This window comes from Carcharhinus amblyrhynchos, chromosome 26 (assembly GCF_965287045.1).
Source record: "Carcharhinus amblyrhynchos chromosome 26, sCarAmb.v2.hapA, whole genome shotgun sequence".
Lineage (NCBI taxonomy): Eukaryota > Metazoa > Chordata > Chondrichthyes > Carcharhiniformes > Carcharhinidae > Carcharhinus > Carcharhinus amblyrhynchos.
This window is the reverse complement of record NC_137349.1, coordinates 20,597,252-20,614,484: the sequence shown is the minus strand read 5'-3', so window position 1 is coordinate 20,614,484 and position 17,233 is coordinate 20,597,252.

Sequence of the window (17,233 nt, the reverse complement as noted above, 5' to 3'; positions counted from 1 at the left end):
TCATTCTGCCAAGCTCATCAGAACTGTTAACAGACCTGCCAAAATCAACATCGAAACTGTCAGAAGCACCTGTCAAAGGGATGCCACAAAGCATCAAGATAATCTGTCAAATTGAACTGGAAAAGTGTCAAGTGGTACTGTCAAAAGCACCTACCTATCAAAGGGAGCTGTCAAGCTGTTACAGCATTTAAAACTCCTGCCATTTAAATTTTTGAAAAACTGCCTGGAATGTTAAAATAAAACCTGCTTGCTCTGATTGATTTCATGACCATCCATTATTGCAGTAAGGTTCCTGCCTTTTCAGTTTGATTTGCAGCTATGTGTGATTATAGACTTTCTAAATTCCAATGAATGTTGTTATGAGGGATTGTGCACTTGAATGGAATGTTTGTTGTTCTAAAGCTTTGAAGGAATGTAAGTATAGTAAATGTTTCTTTCTATGAATGAGAGTGTCTCTTTAGCATTGTGAAGTCTGCAATAGACACAGACGTTATTTTATCTCATCTCTGCGTGGGTCCTGAGGTCTGCTCATTCTGAATATTTGATGATTTGGTTTGATAGGTATAAGAGCAAAGGGTGGAGGTTCTTCCTTTTCCTTTCTTTTTTTTCCTCTTTTCTAATTTATTTTTCTGTATCCGATTTGATTTTAATCTACTTTTCTTTCTCAGTCCCTCTGCTATTTCATTCTCAATCATTAAGTGTCATTAGTTAATGAGACACATTGTCCAATCATAGTGCAGAAGGAGGCCATTCAGCCCCTTGAGGCTGCACCGACTCTCTGATAGAGTATCTTACTCAGGCCTTCTCCCCTACTGTATCACTTTAACAACAAAAATTTACCATGGTTAATCCATTTAATCTATACATCTTGGGACACTAAGGGGCAACTGAACATGGCCAATCCATCTAACCCACACATCCTTGGAGTGTGGGAGGAAACTGGATCACCTGGAGGAAACCCACGCAGACACGGGGAGAAAGTGCAAACTCCACACAGACAGTGACCCAACGCAGGAAATGAACCAGGATCACTGGTCAACTTATCAACTGGTCAACTAATGACTATATTGTACACGCATTAGCTACCAACACGATGATTATCTATATTAGATCCTTCCAAAGCTGAAGGAATCTTCTAGTCTATCTAGTTCCAGTCATTTTTGCCTTTCAGATGTTCTGATGAAATCCATCTGAAATTTGATGAAACAAAATTCTCAAACAATTGTTTTGTTCCTACCGTTATAAAGCAATGTTTGAAAAAACATTGAAGAACCTAAGAATCCAATGCACAAGTTCTGACATAGGACATTAGAATTGAAATCCTCCAGTGGGGGATAATCAGACATGATCAAAATGAGTGGCAGAGCAGGCACAAAGGGCCAAATGGCCTATTCCAGCCTCTAAATTCTATGTTTCAATGTTTAACTGTTTATGCCCCACTAACATTACCAGAGAGAGCAGAGAATTTGGCACTTGGTCACTTCCATGGGACTGGAGTATCCCAGCCATGGGCAAGGTCAGAGAATCCAGCCCAAGATTCCTCACTCATGAAATGCATCAATCAATATTGTCACTGCTATCAATCCTCAAATCCCAAGAAAAAAATCCTGGACTGGGTCGATCCTGCTGAAAGTCTATTTCAGGAAGATACAAACTATTCTACAGTTAATCCCAAAAATTAATTTAAGCTCAATGTCATGATAGTCACATGGATCCTCATAGTAAGTATCATTTTGTTTTTATTCTATTCTGTAGGCAAATAGCTCCTGATTTTTACTAAAACAATTCATAAACCATTGCTTGGTGTTGTAGGAATTTTTTTTATTTATTAGTGTCACAAGTAGGCTTACGTTAACACTGCAATGAAGTTACTGTGAAAATCCCTTAGTTGCCACACTCTGGACCTGTTCAGGTACACTGAGGGAGAACTTAGTATGGCCAATGCCCCTAACCAGCACATCTTTCAGCCTGTGGGAGGAAACCAGAGCACCCAGAGGAAATATATGCAGAGACAGGGAGAACGTGCCGGCTCTGCACAGACAGTGACCCGAGCCAGAAATCAAACCCGGGTGTCTTTTTTAATGTGTCTATTTTCCATTGTGTCTGTGAATCAATATTCTATCTATTACATTGTGGAGGTAAATGGACGGACTGGTCCATCCTTAAATCCTTGCAAATGCTGAGCTCATGTTTCCACTTGTTTCCTTTAGATCCAGTTGGAATTACCCGATGCAGCATGGGAATTTTAAATGTGAGTTACATCCAGACCCCACTGAAGATTGGATCTTTCTCTATCTCTAACCCTGGTTCAGGATTCACTGAACCTGAATCAGGCTCTGGCCACAGAGCTAGGATTGCAACTGGATCAAAATGGCACAATGTTGCCAATTGCATAGGTTTAGAAAGGCTTTACAAATTCACTCATGTTCAGAACTGGATGTTGAACAAGCTTTCTCAGATCCAAATATATTTAATTAAAAACTGACCAGCACATAAGGAACAATATCAAATGTTTCAGCATCATTTAAGCCATTTTCATTCCTTTCAAGTCAACAGTTTAAAATGCCCAATTTTGGCGATAAACCCACTTCCTACTGAGTTAGTAAAACTGCATCAAGTTGCTGCTTCTAAATGCATCAAGGAATATTTTTAAATTAAATAGAAATAGTTATTTCCTATTAAGCCTGACTGATGACAAATTTTACATTTGTGGTCATGCAAATGAATTTCAGAGGAAAATTGAAGTATAACCTAACAGCGCATTTACAAAACTATTTTGAACATAATTTCCCGATTGTACCCATCCGAAAGATGTGCCAGTTAGGTGCCTTGGCTGCGCTAAATTCTCCCTCAGTGTTACCCGAAGAGGGTCTGGAGTGTGGCAACCAGGGGAATTTCACAGTAACTTCATTGCAGCGTTAATGTAAGCCTACTTGTGACACTAATAGATAAAAAAAAACAATTTCCTGCTTGAACACCAGCAGCAAACAGTGGTATAAATAATCCCACTGTCACCTTGACTTCTGTGTATAAAATATCAAAACAAAGTCATGCCTTATGGAACGCATGAAAGAGTCAAGGCTTCACATTTGTCTTTCGAAGCAGTTGTCAGTCAGTGTAATTTGTCGGTTTGAGTGTGACAAGAGGCATCTTTATGTATTGCTTTTTCAAATGGTTGTTACCTTCTTCACAAGGAAGCCATCAATTAATGCAGTACAAATGGCACCTTACCTGTACAAAAGGAAATCAATGGAAGTCATTCAAACACTCGAAGGACAATGCAGCACACATCTCATTTTTCATTATGTTTTGAATGTAATCTTTACGGGAAATTTTAAAAGTTTTTTTTCGGAAACACAGGATGCTTTCTTCACAACGAGGGCTAGATAGCGATGTTAGAGTGTGAGTAGTTACAATTGAAATGTTCAATAGAATGTTTTCTCTTTGCTATTGAAGGAATAAAGGTCTGATTTGACTTTCCTAGATTCCCTGTTTTGGAGTTTACTAAAACAATAGTGGAGAATGTTCAGGCAGCGCCTACAGTCAAGTTCACATGCGACACCAGGCCTTTTCAGTGCCTCTTTGCACATATATATTTGAACCCTGTTTTAAATGCTGTATGGCACTCAGGCCATTTGGTCACTTCCACTCTCCATTCTCTCATACAGTACCACATACAGAGAATGCTGACCCTCCTCTCACTGTTGGAAGTGTCAATTTCTTGCTCATCCAAGAAGCCATTTTGTTAAGTGGCCATGCATCCACAGGAATTGTGCTAATGGCAAATATTTTCTCTGACTTTTAGGGAAGGGAAATCTTCCTCTTCGTTTGAAATAACTTTGGGGGTGATCTAACCGGTTCATCCCACTGGTTGATGGGAGAGGAGAGGAGGTAAGATTGTGCAAGAGGCAAAAAAATCAGGTTCGTGCCTGATTTTCTCGCCTCTCATGACTTTACCGGGCTCGGATTTCCGGTCAGATCAGCTCATTACCTGGGAAGGAAGTGAGGCTGATTATAATAGTTAAATCTATTTTAATCATGATTTAAGATTATTACTGAGCCTGGAACGCAATTGTCTGGGCTCACTTGCCTTATTGGCCTTGTCGGTGAAAGTCTTCACTGGTAAGCATCATGTATGGTCCCCAGCAAAGGGGACTTGACATAATGGCCTTGCCAGTAGGACTGAGGCCTCCTGGGAGGTTGGGAGCAGGAGGGGGCCAGCCTAGCACTGGCCACCGAAGGCTGGGCCTAAAAGGAGGGGATGGGGCCATGATAGGGGCAGAACCTAAGTGGAGGTGGGCAGGAGGAGCTGTGGACTCTGCAATGAGGATCAGCTGCGGGGGCAGGGGTGGGGGTAACTGCGCACTCTGCAACCAGCAATTGACCAGCGTGGTGATCGTGACCAGGCTGAGTCAGCAGTGAAGGGGGTGCAATCAGCCATGGGTGGATGTGGAGCGATATTCAGGGGGGTGGAGGGTGTGATCAACTGGGGAGGCCAGCAACATCCGGGGTGGGGGGGGGCGCGGTGGGGAGTGGAGATGATTGACAGATCTCTTTTGTTGCACAGAAATGGGAGATCTGCGCTTGCATGATTGTGGCCTTTACTGTGAGCAGCGAGCTTTCCGGTGAGCTTAGGCACCACCCCCTCCCCCTACTGGCGGGAAACAGATTGTGCATCATTTTGTGCACCAAGTGGCATAAGATTTGATTTGTGGCCTTGGTGAAAAAACAGATCCGTAACTCTCCCGTTTTCATGCTCGTTCAGCACTGAGAATTGTTTTGGTAAGATCTTTCCCTTTGAATTGAATTTTGGATTGTTGTTTCAGAATCACCTTCTGAAATGTTACCTTATCAGTTCACTACATTAGCACGTCTGTTATTTTCAAAAGTAAACAATGTTCTAACAGTAGAGACTCCAGCATGGTGCACATAGATAACAGTGATGAACGGTTAGGCAATAACTTATTTAACCTTTTTGCTCTATCACAGTTGTTGGGATTTGTGGTCCATTGTGGAAGAGCAGAGCTCCCACACACGCTAAATGGAAAGATTGGATTGTGGCTGTCCTGTGCTTAACAGAGTCCTATTCAAACTTTCCTATGCCATTGAAATGATCCTAAAACAAGATGTTCTGCTATTTGTATAATTTTTCTAACCAAGTGTGGTAGAATTGCAAATGTGAATTAAGTTTTCTCTGGCTTATTCATACGTGTCACAAGTAGGCTTACATTAACACTGCAATGAAGTTACTGTGAAAATCCCTTAGTTGCCACATTCTGGCACCTGTTTGGGTACACTGAGGGAGAATTTAGCGTGGCCAATGCACCTAACCTGCTTGTCTTTCGGACTGTGGGAGGAAACCCACACAGACATGAGGAGAACATGCAGACTTGCACAGACAGTGACCCAAGCTGGGAATCGAGCCCAGGTCCCTGACGTTGAGAAGCAACTGTGCCATAGAAATCAATTACTGAACAAATGTACAAAATAATGAAATAGATTTGTGCTATTAAGATGAATTTATTGAAAGTTAGGTTTTGGTTTGCTTCCATTTACTACAAATATGTGAACACGTGTGAGGAAAGTAAGATAATCTTTTCCACTTTACAGGCACGTCAACAAGTACTTGCCGGTCAGCCGTGGTGAGGGTCAAGTGGGAAGCGAGAAGACAGTGGCTATCCATAAATTTGAACTGTAACATCAGAACCCGGAGCAGATATTTCACAATCCAGCAGACCAAAGTGCTACCAAAATGGATTCACATAGTGCTGAACACGAGGTTTGTTTTTCGCAAGCAGAGATCTTCCACAAGCTGAGTTGACTTAATTTTAACTACCAAAGAGATTAATTGTAGACATGTGTGTGCCAATTTTGAAACAGCTTCAAGTTTAGATAACTTGGCCGCAAAGCTGAGTTCCAGCCGGCCAAAAGAGCAAAAGCCTTTCACTCGAAAAATACTCTTTTCTCGCAATCCAGTGTAAATGGGGCTTTTTTTTTAGCAATCACATCTTGCTGCTTGTTTGAACAATAACTCTGTGTGACAGAAAGCTTTACACCCAATGCTAAGGGGAGCACAGAACGATGAAGGGACTGTATTAATACAAAAGCAATGGTGAACCAATTTCTACCTGAGGTGTGTGGACATGTCATCGCTAATGACACAGTGTGCTCATACTCTGGAGCATGATGGGAAATGCATCAGGAAAAGCTGGGAAAAGGGGGATAAATGTCAGCCTGGGAATAATGAGAAGCCAAAAGTGAAACGCAGGTTTTGGTCTTTACGTTACTACGCTGTATCTTAAACGGCAAATCGGTGAGAATCAGGAAAACGCTGGAACAAAAATGTGGGATATTACTGTCATCTCAACGGCTGCAAAATTGCTATGGCAGTGAGCCAATCAATAGGGCTGTTTCACCATGTGCAATTGCATCAGTTGGATAGCTATTGACTGGAATCAAGATCTATATCTGTATTGAAATGACTTGCTTGGATTAACACCCAGCTAAAAGCCTGATCAAGGCAGTTTGCGACCAATCCTTTAGCATAATTACTGGCACGATACACTTCCTGCACTGAGTGCTAGGCCCGAGCAGAACCATCACACTAATAGCAAATATTTTAAGCTTTATTGTTGGTTTTCAATGTGTAATTAGTTCAAATGTAAATAAAAAAGTGCTTAATTAAGAATCTTAAAAAGGACACACACAACATTCAGGAACTGTACCGGTTTACAGTAGCATCATAAAATCGATTCGTGCAATCTAAATTATCTTTTATAATGGACGTCTGTGCAAAAGCATATTTAAATATATGTTTTTTTTGTTTAAAAGCCATCGGTATCTGAGCTGGACAACAAGCTTCATCCATTAATGGAAATGATAGATGGACATGATACATTATTCAGGGAGATAGCATCCTTTTATTGTTGACTACTCTTCTACTTCATGTAGTCATCAACCCTTTCAACAAACTTTAGCCATATGCCTATCATTCCATTGAAACATCAGCCTTTATGCACAATTAACACGATACAACATCACATCAAGCATGCTTCTTACCTTGCCTGGCTTCCGCTGATTTTACTTCAAAATGCATTGACGTCTGGCTGTCTTATCTTTGGTTATTGGTTTTTCTGGAGCTCTGTAACAAAACAACTAACAATGTTCCCAAACATTCAGTTTAACAAACAGTCGGTTTTCCTCTTGTAATCTTAGTGTCTGCGTCAAAAGTTTGACGTGTATTCAATTAATGAAATCAAGCGAATTGCGGTCCGTTTAAAGATGTCATGATCTGGACAATTCTTCGGCTAAGCTTCATTTTAAAATAGAACGGATAATTTTGTCTCACACTCAAAAATGCATGATAGAAGAGAATATATAAAATTTACTACTAAATGGTAGAAATCACCCATTGGTATAAAGTAATTATGAACAGGAATCATAGAGTTTCCCTTTGCCTGAACTCATGAGCTAAATTTCTCCTTGAACTAATCTCAGGGTTTACCTGCAAGGTGCTACACCTTGAGAAAAAAATCTTTCAGTTACTCACGTTCTTACTGAGATGAACAAATACGTTGCAGCTCGTATTCCTGGGAAGGTTGGAAATGTATCTATGTTGTAGTCACTTCCTAAAAATACATTCAAAGATATAGGCATCTCAGGCAAGTACAGCAGTTCTTGCCAATTTATATTCACCTGTGTGAAGTTTCTGGTAGGCCTTCTTTTCGAACCATGTAGCGAAAATTTTCTCGCAATGTTGGTAAATTTGGCTTTCCAGGAGTGTGACTGTGTCCCAGCAATGGTGATATGTACCCAAGTCAGGGTCATGTGCAACTTAAAGGGGAATGTGAAGTCAATGGTGTTCCCATAGACATGTTGCCCTCATCTTTCTAGGTGGTGGAGGTTGGTGTTGAAAAAGCCTTGGTGAGTTGCTACAACTAAGGCAATCTCATTTAAGGTCTCAATTCACTGTCTTCCAGACTCATTGTCAATGAGTACTATTAATGTATAGTTAAAATTGATATTAAAGAAATATTGTATGAACAATCCATTATGTGTGGTGTGTTTTAATTTATATATCTTAGCCTTCATTCCCAAAGATTGCTGACATTTAATGTATTTAATTTGTGTGACCAGATCTATTTTCTAATTTAGTTTGCTGTTTCTATTCATGTTATTCATCATTATTTTATTTTCTGATATTTCTTTAATAGAGAAAATGCAATGTAGATTTTGTATAATTTAGAGAGTACAGTAAGTCGGAAAGAACAATTTTTTACATATACACAAGCCTTTTATGCCCTTGAGACCTTTCCAGCCAATGAGCAGCTTGTCAGTTCTGCCTCATTGTTTTTTGATGAATTCTCTGTAGCGGAGGGTTCCTGGATATTCAGTCGTTGAGTATATCTCAGACTGAGATCAATAGATCTTTGGACTTGAAGGGAATCATGGGATATAGGGATTGGATGAGGAAATGCAGCTGAGGTCGAAGGTCAACCATGATCTTACTGAATGACGGACCAGGCTTAAGGACTCCTGTGACTTATGCCTGTTTTTCTTTAAACTGATATCACACCTATAAAGAGCAGAGAAGTGTTAGTGTGTTTAGTTTAAAGCATGTGCCTCGCTAATAACAAATCATGATCAAGTCCCCATCCACATTGGAATTATGCCATTCAAAGTGGGCCAGAATTTTGCCTTGGCTAATGGATACCAATGAGTTCTCTCAATGTAAAGTTTCACAATATGGAGTATTGACCAGCAAATGGTGAGAGAATTCTTCAGTGTAGCTAAAATCTAAGGGAGAATTCATCTATGTAATGGACTTCCATGATAGGCTTGTGTCTGATTTTCTGGTATAGTATAATGATAGATATGTCAGTTATTTAGTCTTTATTCAAATCCCTTAAGTTCGAAGTAGAACTTCATCAGAGACCCATGGGTTATGATAGTTTTGAGTGTAACTATTACCCCTGCAATATCAGTAGTTGACTCAGTTTGGGTTGGTGATTTATAGAGTTGCTTTGAAAATAAGTACAACAAGGATATGTTGGCAGATCGGATTAAGTAACTAATTTAAGTCAATGGCAAATGGAGTTAACATTGAACTAATACTGTGAAATCAACCGAATTGATCCTAACTCTGAGGAGGAAACAGGGTAGAATTTTAATGCGAGTCATTTCAATCCTTCATTGTATCATCAGTGAAAGGTCCACCAAACACTGGAGAAGCAATGTAATATGCTATATTTCTGCAGAAAGTCAAAACCAACATTTTTATTCAGGTATCTCTTGTTCTGAAAGAAACAGGGTTGCTTCCATAAATGTTACTCACATTTCCACAATGCCAACCACATCCTCCTGTAGATAGGAACCGTGGGAAACCCTGGACTGATGTAACCCCAACTCGGATCTCAGTCACTGAACTGAAACAACACAAACTCTGATGTTACTTGCCTCTCTTGTCTCGTGTGGAATGTCATGACTATCTGTTCTATTTAATGAAAGCTTCCATGTAATTTCAATTTGATTGATTTGATTTATTATTGTCACATGTATTAGTATACAGTGAAAAGTACAGATGAAACATACTGTACATTGAGAATGAAAGGAGAGGGTGCAGAAGGTAGTGTTACAGTCATAGCTAGGGTGTAGAGAAGGATCAACTTAATGCAAGGTAAATTCATTCAAAAGTCTGATGGCAGCAGGGAAGAGGCTGTTTTTGAGTCAGTTGGTACATGTTCTCAGACTTTTGTATCTTTTTCCCAATGGAAGAAGGTAGAAGACTGTATGTCTGGTGTGCATGGGGTCCTTGATTATGCTGGCTGCTTTGCCAAGGCAGCAGCGAGTGTAGATAGAGTCAATGAATGAGAGGCTGGTTTGAGTGGTGGACTGGGCTTTGTTCACGACGCTTTGTTATTTATTACGGTCTTGGGCAGAGCAGGGACCATACTAAGCTGTGATACAACCAGCAAAAATGCTTTCTATGGTGCATCTGGAAAAGTTGGTGAGAATTGTGGCAGACATGCCAAATTTCCTGAGTCTCCTGAGAAAGTAGAGGTAGGTGTTGGTGGGCTTTCTTAACTATAATTATATATATTTATTCTTTATGGAGTTAATGACCATTTTACAGACTGGGATTAATAACTCCTTCTGTCCAGATTTGTCATGATGTAGTCATTTCATCCTGTACCTAAAGTTTCTTCATTTAATCAAATATGCTGAATGGAGATTTAAATAGTTTCTTAATTCAAAAACGTTTACTTTGTGAAATGTTGCAATTTGCAAAATCAAGTGTATAATCTATATATATTTTATTATATATGCACCTACTACTGCTGAAAGAAACAAAATGAAGAAACACGACACGACAATAACATTTAGATGTGGTTCAATTCAACTCTGTTCAGAAATATTCAATATTTGAAAAACTTTTGCCGTTTCGTCAGCCAGCTTGAAACAAACAAAAGATAGGAGATAAGGGAATAACACTGAAAAAAACACTAAGGGTGTGATCTTACTAGCCGTTCATGCCATGCTCCAGCTGCAGTGACAATGGAGAACTTGGTGCCCAGGCAAATCTCCATTCACTGCAGCGGGATGGGAAAATCCCACCAGTGTGAACAGCCGTAATATTCTAGCTAACGTTTCTCCCCACAGATGCCGCCTGACATGCTGAGTTTTTCCAGCATTTTCCATTTTTATTATAGGGCATAGGGGTCTTGGAGAAACGTTAAACTCTTCTGACATCCATTGAATTTGTTATTCCCTTTCGGTTATAAAGAATCAGTCAATAATTGATATTTCATGCAGACTATAAAAGATAAACACACTTTTAAATCACTAATTGGCCAGGAAGCTCTATAGGTTTTCTATCATTTGCAAGCACTTATGACCAATTAAATTTGCCTGTTACAGGAAGAAAAATCAACCATGATAACATCATTCCACAACATGTCAATTGTTTGAGAACTTTTTGAAGTTCTAGCTCCAATATCCTTTTTTGAACAAATTTGATGCACACTTTTAGTTATGATGTAAACAGAACTTGCACCTGTGCATCTGCAAAATGACAGAAAATGCATCCGGGGTTATACAACTCATACAAGTTGTGGTGTACCCTATAGCAACGGACAGGGCTTATAGCGGAGGCGATGGACTAGTGGTATTATCGCTGGACTATTAAGCCAGAAACTCGGCTAATGGTCTGGGGACCTGTGTACAAATCCTGCCAAGTCAAATGGTGGAATTTGAATTCAATAAAAAATATCTGGAATTAAGAATCTACTGATGACCATGAAACCATTGTTGATTTTTGGAAAAACCTATCTGGTTCACTAATGGTCTTTAGGGAAGGAAATCTGCCGTCCTTACCTGGTCTGGCCTACATGTGCCTTCTGAGCCACAGCAACGTGGTTGACTCTCAACTGCCCTTGGGAAACTAAGGATGGACAATAAATACTGGCCAGCCAGTGATGCCCATGTCGCATGAATGAATAAAAAAAACCCTACTATATGATAGTCATTTCTATCTGTCTTATAACAAATGTTGGTGAGATGGCTATTTTTCCACTCTTGAAGTTTCTTTGGCTGGAACTCAAAACACTATTGCAATTTGCATGTGCAATGAGCTGCTGAGACATCTCCATTGCCAGTGCACAAGAAATGCTGCCAACTCCTGGAGGACCCCTGGATATAACTGAAGAATTCATCAGGAATAGGATGGCACAGTGGTTAGCACTGCTGCCTCACAGTGCCAGGGACCTACGTTTGATCCACAGCTTGGACACTGTCTATGCAGAGTCTGCACATTCTCCCCATGTCTGCGTGGGTTTCCTCCGGGTTTCCTCCCACAGTTCAAAAGACCATATTGGCTCAGTGCATTGGCCATGCTAAATTCTCCCTCAGTGTACCCAAACAGGCACTGGAGTGTGGCAACTAGTGGATTTTTACAGGGACTTAGTCATACAGTCATAGGGGTTTACAGCATGGAAATAGGCCTTTTGGCCCAACTTGTCCATGCCAAATTTTTGTTTAAACCCCAAAGCTAGTCTCAATTGCCCACATTTGGCCCATATCTCTCGATACCCATGTAACAGTCTAAATGCTTCTTAAGAGACAAAATTTTACTTGCCTCTACTACTGCCTCTGGCAGCTTGTTCCAGACACTCACCACCCTCTGTGTAAAAAAAATGCCCCTCTGGACACTTCTGTACCTCACCCCTCTCACTGTAAATCTATGCCCTCTAGTTTTAGACCCTCTTACCTTTGGGAAAAGATATTGACTATCTCGCTGATCTCTGCACCTCATTATTTTATAGACCTCTATAAGATCACCTCTCAGCCTCCTATGCTCCAGAGGAGACGAGTCCCAGTCTATCCAGCCTCTCCCTATAACTCAAAGCATCAAGTCCCAGTAGCATCCTAGTAAATCTTTTCTGCACTCTTTCTAGATTAATAATATTCTTTCTATAATAGGGTGACCAGAACTGTACACAGTATTCCAAGTGCGGCCTTACCAATGTCTTGTACAACTTCAATAAGATGAAAACACTCATTCATTGCAGTGTTAATGTAAAACAACTTGTGACACTAATAAATAAACTTTTAAAGAAAACTTGGTTTCTCGTGACATTGTTAGGAAGCTTCAATGGTGAAAAAATGGTCTATGAAGGAAAAGTCATCGTCTAAAGCTTTGAAGGAAGGGAGCCAACTCACTGCCTATACTTCTTGCTTCTTTGAGGTTTTCTTGTATTAGTTAAGTGCTGACAAATTGCTGGTTTTCCCTATTAGTTTTACGAGCTGTAAAGTGGATTACATCCCTGCAATCAGTTCATATGTAGCACCCTGTGGAAAATGCAAATCAAACAGATGAGATGTTTCAGAAAGTAATGTGTGTGAAACAAATGCGTTCAATTTTCTTTTGCCACTGTGGCAGTGGAAGAAAAGTTTTTCCTGTGCATTTACAGAGGTGAGCTTTTGTAAATATTAAATTCAAGAAAATAAGAACATTTTACTGTCCAGAGCTAGTATTGTGAAATCAAAATCATTTCACAACAGTTGATTAATCCTAACACCAATAACGCTGCTCATACTGTGAGAGAACTCTGAAATGAGATGTTTCTTAAAAATGAAAGACATTTTCACCAATTAAAGTGGACAGCAATTGTATCCATTCTATTGTCCATGGATATTAATTAACAAATAGTTCAATTTTTTTTCTCACATTCGATGACGAAGCTCATTTTTATTTAGCTTTCATTCAAAATGGGGGCAGCATGGTGGCACAATGGTTAGCACTGCTGCCTCATAGCACGGGGCATCTAGGTTCAATTCCTGACTTGGGTCACTGTCCATGTGGAGTTTGCACATTCTCCCCATGTCTGTGTGGGTCTCCTCTGGGTGCTCACATAAGTCGGAAAGACGTGCTGGTTAGGATGCATTGGCCATTCTAAATTCTCCACCAGTGTACCCGGACAGGCATCCGAGTGTGGCGACCAGGGGATTTTCACAGTGTTAATGTAAGCCTACTTGTGACTAATAAATAAACTTTAACTTAAAATAGTGGCACTAGAACAGGCTATTTCATTATACGGATGCAGATTTGAACATTGTGTGAGGACTTGCTTGTCTTTTGCTTACTGCTGATCCATGAGTGGAACCCAGATTCCAGAAAGAAACAAACATTAAGGACCAAATAATTACATGGGCTGCTCTTAAAATCTGCCTGGCTGTTAGTTACAAAACTCCATTAATAAAACCGAGGAATAAGCCGGTCTGTTTTCTGAGAGGAGTAACTGTGGTAATGAGGCTAAAGAGATGAATGTTTATATATTTTTTTAAATGACAAATATGTGGTGAAAATCACAGCAAAGGTAACACAAGGAACATTTCAAAAGGGACAATTATTTTTTCTTTGGTTGTATCAGAAGTGAAGACTTTTCAAATCCATGCACTTAATACACAAACAGAAAAAAGCTCTGTGCACCTGAGGTTCATTGAAATGCTTAGTGCAATTGCTAAGATGGGATAGTTGTGACTGACACATCAAATCCCTCAACAATTTCTGTGGCTCTTTCATCACATTTTATGTTGGTCTTGAAAGAAATGGCTGAACATACAGAGCCTGATGTAGGTTTACTTTTAAATCTTCATTTGTTTGGTTTGATATCTCTGTGGGACAGTGAGCATACTCTTAGCATCTACCACATCATGGCTGCTGTGTGTACTCAGTGTAGGTGTGGCATCTTATGATGTATCACAGTTTGGTATGGCTCCTGCTCTGACCAAGATCGCAACAAACTACAAAGAGTTGTGAACGTAGTCCAGTCAGTCAAACAAACCAGCCTCCCATCCATTGACTCTGTCTACACGTCCCACTGCCTCGGAAAAGTAGCCAGCATTATCGAATACCTCACGCACCCTGGACATACTCTCTTCTACCCTCTTCCGTCAGAATAAAGATACAAAAATCTGAGATCAAGACAAGGATTTTCCAGCTGTGTTTGCTTCCAAACCAGAAAATCCCATCCGAGATAAATGGACCTTTCTATGGACCACCACTCTCCCATCCAATTCCCATGGTAGGCGGAAGAGGAAAACTCGCCCCCATTGTACTAACTGACTCAAGAACCGACTCTTCCCTACTGCCATCAGACGTTTGAATGGACCTATCATATACTAAGCTGATCTTTCGCTACACCCTAGCTGTGACAGTAGCACTTTAGTCTGCACCCTTCTCCTTTCCTGCTCCCCTATGTGCTCTATGAACGGTATGCTTTGTCTGCATAGCATGCAAGAAACAATACTTTTCACTGTATCCCAATACACGTGACAATAATAAATCAAATACATATAGGACTGGCATTTCAGATTGGTACTTCAGGCTTTGAGTTTTCGCAGCAGTTGACACTGGCTGGATATGTATCGACGCAGCACAAAGTCAGGTTCACCAGCAATGTGGGGGTCGGAGATTTGCGACTGCGCAGAATGCAGAAGTCAATAACCGACACCATCTTGGCAGTGCATTATAATTTGCAACTGATATGAATTCTAATGAAATATGAATTTCCAGCCTTAAACGAAGGCGTGCTGAGGTAAAACAAATTCAAATTCATTTCGACACTCTTGTGAAGACAGCAGAAGACTCAATCCAATGACTGTAAAATTTGAGCGTCATTGTCAGCTAACATCGGTTAAAGCCTCGACGTGCTCAGCCGATGCATATTCTTGAAAGAATCCACGGCATTATTTGATCGGACGCGGAATGTGAGATTGAGTTCAGCAGCTGAAAAGAAATCATCGCAAACCTGCATTCTTTTCTGATTAGCTCACCCCTGGCTAGAATTAAAATGCTCTGACCTACAGCCAATCTGCATTTGCATTGTATGCCAGGTCGATTGGGTATTGATTCCGATTCCCTATCAGTGGTCAGTTGGGCTAATCAGACTTGCAGGGCTTCCACTCAGTGCTCTATGAAAAGAAAAACCTAGCTGATCTTTGGGTACTTTCACCTTTCCCCCCCAGTGTTCATAGACACCGCTACAGGCAAAATCAATACCGCATTGAGACAGGAGGGGAATATTTTTAGCTCCTAATTGGGAATGCGCTTTGACAAGGCCCAGGGAGTGTGAGGGAAAGGGCTTTGTTCGAATACAATAATTTGCTGTTGTTATAGACCCATAAAATAGATGAAGAAATGTACTTGGGAAAAAAAATTGCTAGGTTTGCCTCAGTTGCCTGTTAAGACTGCCTTTAACGTACACCAGTTATTAACCATAAAATGTGAATTATGTTTTAAGAAATTGTGAGATTGACTTAAATTATTGGAGAGAAAAAATCAATTTTTTTCATTAGTGCAGTATTTAGTATGTCATACATAGGTTTTATTTTAATATTTCACCGGGCCAAATTAGAATCGTACAAAATATCCAACATAACAAACTATCTTATTAACACACATGCGCGTGGCACTCACATTCAGTGTAGGATACGAGCATTGTAAGTTCAGTGGATTTTCCTTTAGCTTCCCTTGCCAGTGCTGTCAAAATTGTATGTCAAACACGTAATTTTTGATGTTTATAGATAGAAGAAAAAAAATCAATGGCAATGCATTAAAAACCCAACCGTTGCTTAAATTGAATGTGATATCCAGATTTGCAAAACAAACTATGACAGGAGAAGCAAGGTGCATTCTGCAAAAGATTAACAAGCTGTTAAAAAAGATTAATATGTTAGGTTCTTGTTTGGGACACAGGCATGAGACCACACTACACCTACAGTAGAAACAGCACAGCTAAAATTTAGGGTGACTATATGTATTATTGATTATTCATTGATTACTCGTGTAGTGCTAATATCATACGTATGTAAAAAATAAAAGAATAAATGGTTTTCGGTTTGACACTTTACACAGCAAACACTTCATTTCATGTTAATTACATTTCCTGAACATTGTATCCTGTCAGACGGTGACCTTCAACTACAGGAGGAAGAGGGTGTGAAAAGGTCAGTGGGGACTTTATGATTGTTTGCGAGCATCCCCGCTGGACCTCTGAGCAACCACTTGATGCTGTGTTCAGACTGTGTGTGATGACCACCAGTTTAACATGAGACAAAGAGCCTGAGCGACGAAACTGTGGATCTTAGTAGGCTGGTGACTGATGTTATGGAGGTCCACAATGGAGGAGGTCTCCCGTGGTTGCAAAGCAAAGTATTTTTAAATAGATAGGAATTTGGTGACATAAAATGAATTAAAACAACTAAAGAAGATCTTTGGAGTTCCATTAGGTCATGGGGTGTCTTACTCCATAATGAATGGGCATTGGGAATAATATTCTTTCTGACTTTGGTATCTGAAGATAGAAAACACCAAAGATCCAAAATTTTCATTATATTTTTGGCTTTTGGCAAACAGAGTGTTAATTCTGACTACAGAATTTCTCCTGGTGTAATATCTAAGTTTGTGCTCAGAACATTTGAGGGTTGTCACTTATGTCTACTGTATCTCAATTCTCTTTTCCAGTGTGTCTTTTAGCATTTGTCTTTCATTTTTCAAATGCCCTATGTCATCTCCAAATCACAAGGACATCCCTGTTTGTTAGCCATGGAATGCCATGGGCAGCATGGTGACACAGCGGTGAGTGCTGCTGCCTCACAGCGCCAGGGACCCGGACTCAATTCCTAGCTTGGGTCACTGTCTATGCAGAGTTTGCACATTGCCCCTGTGTCTGAG